Source organism: Carassius gibelio, chromosome A7, assembly GCF_023724105.1.
Source record: "Carassius gibelio isolate Cgi1373 ecotype wild population from Czech Republic chromosome A7, carGib1.2-hapl.c, whole genome shotgun sequence".
NCBI lineage: Eukaryota > Metazoa > Chordata > Actinopteri > Cypriniformes > Cyprinidae > Carassius > Carassius gibelio.
This window is the reverse complement of record NC_068377.1, coordinates 32438999-32451687: the sequence shown is the minus strand read 5'-3', so window position 1 is coordinate 32451687 and position 12689 is coordinate 32438999.

Below are 12689 nucleotides of genomic sequence, written 5' to 3'. Positions count from 1 at the left end.
ATACTTGGAGACTGACAGTACCATTGTGGTCTCTTGTTCAGCCACAGGAGGGATGTCAAGACGTCTATCTATTCTCTCCCGTCTTTTAGATTTGTTTGAATGTGAATGTGTGATGTTTTGAAATTTGGATTCATAGAATCGTTCTATGCATTCTTCACAAGTGGGTGTATAGATAACTGTTAACACCAGATCACTTTGCCTCATCTGTGATAATTAATTTGCTTCATGCAGGTCTACTCAGCATCTGAAAATGGGGTTGGTAAGAGGTTTTTTTCTTTTTTTTTTTTTTTTTTTTATATTCACCAAGACTGCATTTAATGTGATGAAAAATACAGAAAATGGTATTATTAAAATAAAATTATTTCGACTAATATTTTAATTTGTAATTTACTCCTGTGATGCACAGCTGAATTTCCAGAAGCCATTACTACAGTCTGCAGTGTCACATGATCCTTAAGGAATCATTCTAACATGATGATTTACTGCTTAAGATGCATTTCTTTTTAATGAAGTGTTGGAAACAGTTGTGCTGCTGAATATTTTCTCTGGATTTAGTTTTTAAATATATTTTTATTTATTTTGGCGAATAGACATTTTTGATGAACCACATTTATTTGAAATCAAGCTCTTTTTGTAACATCATAAATGTCTTTACTGTCACTTTTGATCAGTTTACTGAAAGTACTAATTTCTAAAAAATAAATAAAAATAAACCTTTGAGTAGTAAAACATTGAAAAGATATCAAAAGGTCTTTTCTTTTGCTTCCCGGTTATGTATCTGTTCTGGGCTTTGCTTTGCTTTCTCTTTCTCAGTATATTTTCAGTCTCTTTAGAGCATCTGTCTGTCTCAAAAGCTTGGAAAACTGCATGACTAGAAGTAATACTCCTATTGCATGAATTCTCAAAAAAGCTTCTCTCAATAAAATATTAATTAAATCCAAATTAATAAGAGCTTATCTTGATGAGGAAAACTGTTTTTGCTTTTTGCATGCTTGATTTAACCTGTTGAGAGCACGTTGTCGACATGAAGTATCGATGCAAGCAAATGAACTGAAGAATGCAATGTTTTGTTATTAATATCGACCTGTTGGGTGAAGAAAACTCTGCAGGTGCCCTGCAGGGAATGAACTGGTAATGATTCATTTGGATAGATGAACAAACATCAGGGTTTTCTGGCTTAGACAGGTTTATGTTGCAAGTTTTCATTTGTTTGTCTTTTTTTAGGTTATTTTTTGGGGGCATAAAATAGTAGTGACTGAACAATGTTGCTAGGTGGTTGATTACGGGCTCAAGTCAAAAGACCTGTACGTAAGTATATGGAATGGTCCCAAATAGTGTACTTGATGTTCTTGTGCCGAGCATGCACTGATGTGGCCTTCACAATGGACTTCTAAATTTGGCATTAGATCACCAAAGTATGGACTCCAGATATCTGAGATGTGGTGCATTCCTTTGCATGAGCTTTGTGCTTGACGTTAGTTGTGGTAAATAAGTCACTTTAGAAATTGTAGCACGTTTCGGATGATAAAAAACACAACTAATATGCAGCTAAAAATACTGTAAGTGGTGCAATTCTGATGCATTATTCAACAGTTTGGAAGCAATGAATATGTTGCTGATAATTGCACAGGCATATTCATATTCGCTTGTCTTGTATTCATCACACAAGAGAATGCATGTAAATTCATGTATGTAAATATCACACCTGGCCCTTGTTATAAAAAAAAAGAAAGAAAAAAAGCTGAGTATATGACAGGAATACTTGTCACATTTCTTCAGTTCTTTTTATATTGGGAAATAATAAGATACAGATAGGGATGACTTTTTTTTTTTTGAAAATTAATCTGATGGGAAACCAGAATTGCCTTGTAGCCATCTTAGAAACCTCTTGATCAGTTTTAACAGTAAAACTATTCCAAAAATGCAGCTCCAAATGTCTTTCACCAGGTTTATACACCAGCAAGAGGCAATACACCATCTGTTCATATCTTACATTTTCTTGCTTTCTCTGTCTCGGTCTCTCATTTGTACTCGGTTTATTATAACTGTATAAATGCATTCCAAGGGAAGCAGAGGCTAAATTCAAGGTTTCATGCAGATTGGCATTGAAACTCACTAATTGTACCTTGATTGTACGGCTCATGCAGTGATTGTAGAAGTCTGAAGCATTGTCCTGCGGAGACTTCCAGCAAACGTATCTCTAGGGTAAAGGAAGGCCTGACTTCAGAGAGGATCCGCTCAGCTGTGAAGGACATTACCTTTGCTAAAATCACCAGTGTGTCTGGTATATAAACTTCAAGAGCTGTTGTTTTTTAACACACTTTTGCAGAAGAATCTCGATTTGCCTGTGCATGAAAGAACAGTAATGTGAAAGTCTTTACCATGTTTATTAGTGATGATTTTACGGTGGAAGAAACTATTATATGGATAGTGTATTTCAAACACAGAACCCTGCCATATAGTGAACACTGAAGTCACAATAATGTAATGGCAATAGATCTGACATGTTTTTAAAATATATTGTAAAATATATATTTTTTGTAATTCGTTTTTTTATATATATCATGTTATTTTTATTTTATTTAGCTGATATTTGTAAAATAAAGCAAGAAGAAAAAATAGTTTTTAAATGATAAGTTAAAGGAATAGGTCTCCCAACAATTAAAATTGAAATTAAAATGGACTCCGTTCATCCAAAATGAAGATGAGTTTGTTTCTTCATCAGAGCAGATTTGGAGAAATCAATTGCTCACTGATGGGCCCTCTGCAGTGAATGGGTGCCATCAAAATGAGAGTCCAAACAGCTGATAAAAACACTAATTCACAAGGCACCCATACACTGCCAGTGATCCACTAATGAGCAAGTGATTTAATGCTATTTTTTTTTTCTGAAGAAGAAACACACTCATCTACATCTTGAATGACCTGAGGGGGATTACATTTTAAGCAAATGTTCATTTTGGGGTGAACTTTAAAGGTAATTGTAAAATGGCTCAGAAAAGTGAAGTTAATTCTGAGAAAAGGTCATGTATCATTTGTTTGCAGAAGCCGCTCTTGATATTTTGTGTCTAATGCCATGACATTCTGATATTTTGTTTTCATTTATTTTCAATTGTCCTCCAACGTTCCCATTAAGTTTAAAATATGGCTTCCTATTGTGTGGAGTTGATTCACATTTTATTTTTAAAAAGAAAAGAAAAAAGCAATATGCCTCTTGTGCTCTAGTCTCATATGAAAACAGATGGCGGTGATATTGAAGGGGTGAAAGAGTCCACGCTGTCAGTAATGAAGGTGCTCTTGCTGAGTGCACATTTCCAAAGATCTTGGAATAGATTCAGTCTGTGAAGACAGTTTATCTCCAGGAACTGAAGTACTGTGTTTCACGGTATTTGTTGCCTGTCTGATGACACAATGATGTAGGAGTTTACAGCCTTTGATTTTTTTTACAGTTACAGTAGCATACTAGATATTCTCTCTAGGCGGTGTTTTTTCCCCACAGAGAAAAATAATGACTGGAGCATTGCGTGTACATCACTCTGTTATGTTTTTGCCACATGCTGGCTCTCATGAAGATTCATACTCTTCTGCCACTTGATGTGTGGAGATATAAACCGTCCCACATGCTGAACTGGATTATACCTAATTCTGAAACTACTTCACCTCCTGACCCCCGTATGTTTGTATGTTTCGTATGTTATCTTGCCATATTTAATTATGCCTTCAACTAAAAATATCTGTAGTGCAGAGTCCACTTGAGAAAGTTTTGCGTTAATAATTTTTATCATTGTAAATGATCAGCATAACAATAACAGTGAACGAATGAATTGAAAATTGTATACAAATTTATAACACTATACAATGGAATATTCAATAAAGCCACATGTGTTGACATTAGTTAATGGTTTCGGTAACAAACTTATAATGAGCATTAAACTGTATATATATTTTTTTTACAGTATTTATTTCCAAGTGTGTGCTGCAAACACATGGAATTTGTGTTTTTTTCTTAGGAGATTTTGGCACAAACATACATGCTGCATATGACACTGAGAACAGAAAGAGCATTTAAATAAGATAAAATAATAAATGTGGTATGCATCTGGAACACAATTTATGTACAGATTTGTGCATTATACAGCTGTATAAATAAAAATAAATATATTTACATAATACAGAAAACAGGTGGTGATTTCTCTGTTACTTTTTTTGAGCTGGAGAAGTTTATTTGGATGTGAACACTGTTTTCTGAACTTGCACGCAAACCTGCAAACCTTGTACACGAGTCCGCCTAAAAGGGTGGTCTGGTTCATGGAAACACCGCTAGGGTTAGTTTCTGATGTGAATTGCTGATATATGAATTGGTCAGACTGTGTATTTCTGTATTTTCTCACTCACTTTCCTGACCAGCGTGACTGATTTCCACTCGCTTTCAGCAGAAATTTACTCCCACGTTCTTTTGAACCTTTACAGGTAATCAAACCAAAAGTAGAAGCGCCCTTAATGTTCATTTCACTAAACAATGCAGCGCATTAAACAATGTCACCAGATATAGCTTTTAATTTAAAAAATGTGTTCGCAAATGTTAAAATCAAGATTAATGAATGCTGTATAAATACTGTGATTTGAAAGTTCATGTAGTTAACTAGTGTCAACAAATAAGACCTTATTGTAAAATATTGTAGTTTCAGAATTTCTTGGCATTTCTCAAGAAGGAAAAGAAAAATCCTAAAAGCTGTACGGCAGTACCCCTATGAAGAAGTACAATTTTGTATCCTCTTAACATCTAAAGGGTGCATATTAGTGTACACATTATTACCTGAATGGTAAATATTAGTAACCTTTGAAAGGATGCTGTCATCATTTTGTATTTTCTTTAAAATTATGTGTTATTACAAGCATCAAACCCTAAACCAAACTTAACCCTATATTAAGCATATGTTGTTAATTAATATAACTAACTACTTCTTTAATTACCATGCAATAAAGACACCTTGAAATAAACAAATCTTTAACAAACGTAAAATTATGTTTATTTCAGAATCTAATTGAAACCTGAAATCCCATCTTTTCAGTATGGACTCACATTTGTATCGTGCACTAGATGGTATTCCTTGTCTTCATCAACTAAGAACACACTCAATCCCTCATCCTTGCGTATTGTTCAGGTGTGGAGAGGTTATGGTCTTGGTCTTGACTATGTGTGGTGGTTACTTGCTTTACAGTGTCAGTGTCTGAGTATAAGATGATGTTACTAAGGCCATAAAGTTTTGTATGATCACATGTATGCACTTTTTATACCCTGAAGGTACAAATGTCAGTCAAATGAAATAAAATGCAAAGAAACTGCTCTGGAAATAGGCTAATAAGATTAAATGTTTTTGGTCTGAGCTAGCACTCGAAAGTGAACAGCATGAGCATATTGGAAACAGATAACATAAGCAACGTGCTTAGCTTTGACTTAAGTGCTGTATTCTGAAATCAGCCCGTACGTTTGCTCTAATTCAATTTGAAGCAGAGTTGTACCGCCCATGCAGTAAAGTTTTTTCTTGGCCTTGTTCGTTCTCATGTCACTCAGAACCAGTTTTCATGTTTTCTGTCTGAGGCCAGGGACACTGTGGGGTGAAGGGTAAATCGGGAAGACTGAATGTGGAAGATCTAATTCCATCGTCCTCCAGAGACGCTGAGTACACAAACGCAGAAGTCATACTGACAAAATCCTCCTTGAAAGACAGTAACACAATACCTCTTACACTGGGAACTATTAGCAAGACTGTGCAACATGCCAGAAGCACGTAGAAAGCTTCGGTGAATATCAGTGACTGTTTGAAATATCTGATTAATTGGCATTTTAGTCCATACGCATTATGCTGTGCATTTCAAATGGTCATTTTATCAAATCAATGTGGGATCACATTTCTTACGTTTAGAAATGTCACATTTCACCCCAAAATCTAAAGAAAATGCTGATAAATTATATTTTGGATCATGGGTGTATAGGAACCATGATTACACAGTCCATTGTCACTTCTGAACAGAACTGAATCGTTATAAGCAGCAAGAGCTAATCTATTATGACTAGAGACCACTTAATTCCTTTAAAAAAAAAAAATCAACTAATTAATATTCATAAGCCAAGCTTTATAATGTGTGTTCTAGTTTTTAGATTGTTCCTATGTCCATTTTGTGTACATTGACCTTTATTAAATCAAATATATTTTTAGTACCCTACATTTTTGTGTGTGTTATTTTGAAGAAAATTGTCAATTTTGCTTTAGTTTAAATATCTGATTAATTTTCGTACATTATATATCATATATCATATATATCATATATATATATTCACAAGGACACATTATTCTGGATCAAAAGTGACAGTAAGGAATACATAACAGTAATAATGTTACACAAGATTTATATTTCAAATAAATGCTGTTTTCTTAAACTTTATATTTATCAAGCAATACTGAAAAAAAATCATATAATTGTTTCAACAAGAGTACTAAGTAGCTGAAATTTGAATTACATATTTTCAACATTGATAATAATAATAATAATAAGACATTTTTATTGAAAATTAATGAAAAATAAAATACACTTTATTGTCCCCAAAGCTATTCATAGTGTTTACACTGACAAGGCCATTGCATGCAATTGTCCCTTGAGAACCAAACCAGCTTGTTAGAATGATTTAAATAAGCATAAAAAAATATTTGGCCAATCCTATCTTTCAAGTTATCTAGATCTATTTGCATTCCCCAAATAATTCACATTTTTTGGAAGGGTCTTGTTCTGTTTTTCCAACTTTAGAATTAAACTTGAGATGCGCGACTTTAGTTATCATGGTAAATCCATAAGAACAATGACTGTATTCACAATTCATCTTGTTTTAAATTTGTCATAAGGCTCCATCATGAATGCAACTTTCATGATGATATGCCCACACAAATCAACCACTTGTGCACGTTCAGGGCATAAAGAACCGCAGTCACTCAGAGTAATTGTTATCAACATAATTGCCATTCACGGCCAGCCTGATTGTGTGATCACACACTGTGTGTGAATGTGCAAGTGGGGTGTTCGAAAGTCTCAGTGATTAGAGCTGAGGAAACTTGATGTGTAACGTGTTACAATGAAACAGTAAAATCCACCTGGTGAACCAGTCATACTGTAGATGCATGCATATGTGATCAATTGCTCCTGAGACTGAGACTGGATTGCACATTACAGCTGCCTTTCATCGTACAATTAGTAATCAGGTGCGAAAAGTGGATGCAAATTAATCTGAATCAGTCTGACATTTATATGCAGCCACAAGGAGACTTATTAATTAATGATTATTTGTGCACTTGTGCTATTTTTGAAACGAGTTAGGTACACACCAAAAGATTTCGGAAGTTGGTGAGAATACACAGGTTATTAATGCACATAACGGCTCAATAGGGATCGTCACCCATGAGAGTGATCACGAGTTATGACTGTAACATGTGGCACTTCTTGTGAAAGGACAGGTAATAAGTTTAGCATATGTGCTGTCTTTTTGTATCTGTTAATTGACGCACACAGAAAACAGCTTTGTCATGATGGAGGATGATGCTCATATGTGCAGCCATACCAACAAGTCTCCTCTGTTTCCACAGAGCTTGTGTGACTGGCATACTCATCTGATAATCTAAGAACAATTCCTCAAAATTAACTGTTTGCTGTATAAGTATTTTTAAACTGAATTCTCTGCCGACAAGATGGGTTTTTAATAAAGCTTTGCTGCCTATGCAGTAGAACAATGGATTAAGTGTTTTTTTTTTGTTTTTGTTTTTTTATCTGTGCTATACGTGGCTGGGGAAAGCAGAGAATAAGTGCTACAGTGTTCCCTTTTTGCTCATTTTGCATTGTATGATGGACTTTTGCTGACAAATAAACAGGGTTGTCTGGGTGCAGGTAATATGGAAAAGAGTACACATTGTTCATTTACATATACTATTGACATTGTAGCAAATGGTTGAAAATAGGAAACATATCCTTTTAAGAAAGACACTGAGTTATGTGTTTCCTATGGTTATTTGTAACTGGATAAGTGCCCATTGCTAACTATTGCTAAATGCCTGTAATGGAAATAACAGCCAGGTTTTTAGTTACCATGAGTTTTTGTAATTATTTTATTAATCATGCATACTATGATATATAATAATAATAATTATTATTATTTTATTTTTTTCAGATACCGTGTTAATGGTAGTCAATTATTAACATGGTATTGTGTCTATTAAAGATTAATATCATCACTGTACCCAAGCTTTTTCTGTAGAGATGATATCCAAATTTAATCAGAAGCTGTAGTGGTGTCCCACATAACAATGCTCCTGTATTTTTAGAATCCACTTTGGCTTCTGTTTCATAATTAAGTGTTCTTCTACTGTACGTATTATTGTCTTCAGAATCAGTATAGCAGTAATGTGGCCTCTTAACTTTCTTAAGAAAGAGATTAAAACTAAAAAGATAAAATTATATTTGTTCTTGTAAAAAATACTGAGTAACAATTGCTGCATATTATGCAACTATTTTATAGAGCAGTATTTAAGTATACATTATAATTAGTGGTGTTTACAAAGGCAACGGTTCCTTTTTTTAAATATTTTTTTTAATGTTTTTGTCAGATGCTATTATCTTAACTGACTGACTTTGCATTCACTTATGCATTCAAGTTGAGCATTTTATCACATCATGCATTCACAATGGTAATTGAACCCTTGGTATGATGTGGCCAGCGGCAAGCTATGCTCCTGAAACTACAGGAAGACACACCACTGCTGTCATGGTGACAGCTTTTTGTATGCATTATATATATATATATATATATATATATATATATATATATATATATATATATATATATATATATTAACCAAAACTGAATAAAAGTAGATGTTGCTGTTAATACAGTAATTCACTATAACATGAAAACTGAAATATGAAGTGTTAGCAAATGTAATTATTAATCTACCACGTCACTGGTTTTGAAAGTATGCATAGATAGATTGTGCTCCTTTTTTGTTTGTCAGTCTACTTTAAAATAATTAGTCTAAGGAAACTGGGTCAGGAACCAAATTTAGCATTCAGGCAACTTTTGAATGTACACACAGCAAAAACAAACTCCCTTCCCCCAGTCTCTCCTGTCGTTTATTTCTCACCCATTCCTGTTTATATATATTTCACTTAGGTAAAAAAAAAAAAAAGTCTCAGTGCCATTTGTAATGAATGCTAATGCACTTATATCCTTGTCTTCCTTTCTCTGTGTCTATCATTATCTTTGTTAATGAAAATATGTTTTTGTACCTTTTATAGCTCATGTCATCCTTTCTTCTAAGGTTGTCTGCAAAAATCTATTAAGACCAGAAAAAATGCCTCTCCGGTATTATCTAACTCGCCTTCTCAGTTGTTGTGGTCATAATAGAATTTTTGTGCCCATGCTGAAGCTTTCTTTTCAGCCCAGGCTCATTGGAAAAATGTGCCAGTGGTGATACAGTATTTCTGCAAAATGATATTATGTTGCTTCTTGCATGTTGCTTTTTACACTAAAATGTAGAGTGAGTGGCACATAAAATATATGTTAAGTTGCACTTAGTGTGTTTACACTCTACTGTGTTTGAAAATAACATATCACCTTTACTAAAACTAACCCTACATGTAACTGATAGTGTTAACAAACAAAAACTTGAGACAAAAATGAATTTGGATATTTTTCTTGCACAAATGCATCACTTCGCTTCTGAAGACCTTTAATAACCCCCCAGAGCCATGTGGAGTACTTGATAGATGAATGATTTGAAAATGTTTGTGCCTTACTGCCATTATAAAGTTAGGAAGAGCCAGGATATTTTTAAAGATAACTTGATTTGTATTCATCTGAAAGAAAGTCATCTACACCTAGGATCACTTGAGGGTAAGTATATCATGGGGGTAATTTCCATTTTTTGGTGAACTATCCCTTTAAATGAATTGTTAAAAATGTGGCCTGTGGTTACTACACTATTATCTGGGCAAAAACATCTCCATTGACAGCCATTCAGAAGTACTCATACATTGTATTTTAATATAAAAAAATAAAATAAAACTCATTTTCTAACACTTTTCTATATATAAATTTCTATATATTAACTTTAGTTGAAAAACAAATGTACATTGTACACATGTATATGTAAAAATTTACATTAACATGGATTTAAAAAATGCAGTAAAATGTTATTCATGGTTAGTTAAGGCATCAAATGTTTACTTTTATGCTCACCAAGGTGCCATATATTTGTAAAAAGAGTAATATATTCTGAATATCATTGCAATCTATAGTAAATATTTTAGCATGTACCTTCTTCTTGTGACTGTGGAGATGAATTTTCAGCAGCAGTTTCTCCAACTTTTCAATGTCACATGATCCTTTAGAAATCATTCTAAAAGTTAAATGAGCAGCATTTATTTGAAATAGAAATCTTTATCATGCAAAAGTAATCATGTTATAATTTAAAAGGCGTTACCATCACTTTTGAACAATTTAGTATGACCTTGCTAAGTAAAATAATTCTTACTGACCCTGGACGTTTAGTATGTTTTTCCCCTGTCTGCTGTAAGGAATTCTGGTATGGGCCGATTCATTTGGCATGCCATGAGTCAAGATGCCAGTCTCTAGGTTGTGTACTGCCAGCATTACATACAGCAGCTGAGCAGCATGCCTTTGAGATGAATGGGAATGCCCCTGTCATAGAAATATTGTAAAAGTGAAGAACTGAGTGGTGTTTAGACATTAACTGCAGCTGTTGTAATTTGCCGAGCAGCTTGTCAGTGTATATAGTCAAATAAAGTAAAAAAACAAAGGCAAAAAAAGGATTTATTGGTGAATTTAAAAGCGTCTTTCGTTTTGCAATCCTAAACACTCATAAGTAAACACTTTTTTTATTTCTTCAGTCTTCCGCTGGGTCTTAAACTTGTCAGTTTACACAGCTGGCTACAATTCCTTGTTCTTTGCAACGAGGCCAAGCAAAACAGCCCCCCAAATAGATTATCTGTCAGACAGAGGGGTGGAGGGTGGGGTGGTGTGTTCCTTCAATTCATAATGACTGCTGTGCCTAGTATAGAAATCTGGAAACAAGTGTTGGCTGGCATTTTAAACTGAGAAAGGATAGTGAGCGAGTCTGATATATTAAATGCAATATCCTAAATATCAAGGCAGCATCTGTCCTCAATAACAACACAAATAACATATGACAAGGAATCATATCTCCCACAACATTTTCATTATTGTTATAAACATGTACGTCACATCTTTAAGATTTAGATCTTGTTCAAGAGGACACACAATAGTGGATGAGGCACTTCTGGACAATATTATCATGGTAAATCATAGTGATTGTAGCGAGTCAAATCTAAAGTATTGTGTTTTTTTTCTCTTTTGTGCTGCATATGTCCTGAAGACATGGTATAAATTAATTTTTGAAACATACAGGGAACGACCTGTGCTTCTGCTCAAAAATGTTTATGATAATGAAATACTACTGTGAATTCGCATATGATATTACCCCCCTTTTTTTCAGAAAAACCATGTTGATTTAGGATTCCCTTCGACCAGTGAATTATGAGTGACATCAAACTAACTGAACAATGATATTTTTGTGTGTGTGTTTGTGCACATGTATTATGGTGTCTGTCACACTGGTGCTTGGTGTGTAATTTTAACATATGAAAAATGATCAAGTAAAAACTAGATGCTAGATATAGGCCATGATATGAAGTTACTGTCATCAAGCTTAATATGATTTTCAAGATAAAATATGAGTAAATGTTAAGCTGGTGCGCATAATGATAAAGGATGTTAAAATCTCATTTTGAAAGGGTCATATGGTGCAGAATCAAGATTCCCTTGATCTTTTGTGATAAAAAAAGCTGATGTACTCTGAAATAATACTGTAACTTTCAGTTTATTGTAACAAAAAATTATTTTTAAGTCACATTGGGGTAACTTCTCTTGTAAGGGAAAAGCGGGGACAACAACATAAAAAATATATAATATAATGTACAAAAACAACTAGAAGGAACTAATAGCAACAGTAGCCCATCCAGTAGAGGGTTTTTGTTTTTGTTTTTGTTTTTTTATACCAGTTTTTTATATTTCTTTCACGTTTATAGGGTGGAAATGTAAAAAAGAAAACATCCATGATAGCATTTCTATAGCCTTGCAAAAGAGGAAAATATAGAGAGAGAGATTGTGAAATATTAAGTGTTTTCAATTGCACTTTATTTTGGCACATAATTTATTCCTGTGATTGCGAAGGTGAATTTTAAGCAGCAGTTACTCTAATCTTCAATGTCACATGATCCTTCAGAAAACCCCCTCAGCCGTATTAGAAATACTCACACATCAACGATAACTGGTTTTCTGTCATTAAATGCCAAAGTTAAGAAAATACAAAGTGCAGTGTTATAAATGAACATTAATAATAATAAAAAATAAAATATATAGAACTTTGCTTAGATTTAAGAGGTTAATAATGGAAATCCATCATCATAGTCCATGGAAGATAGAGGGAAACCTGTATGCAAATGATTATTATTATTATTTTTATATTTGTTAATAGTAGCCGTGCAGAAGTTACAGATTGAAGCTTTAATCTGCAGTTTAAAATGAAAACCTTTGTCATTTTTGT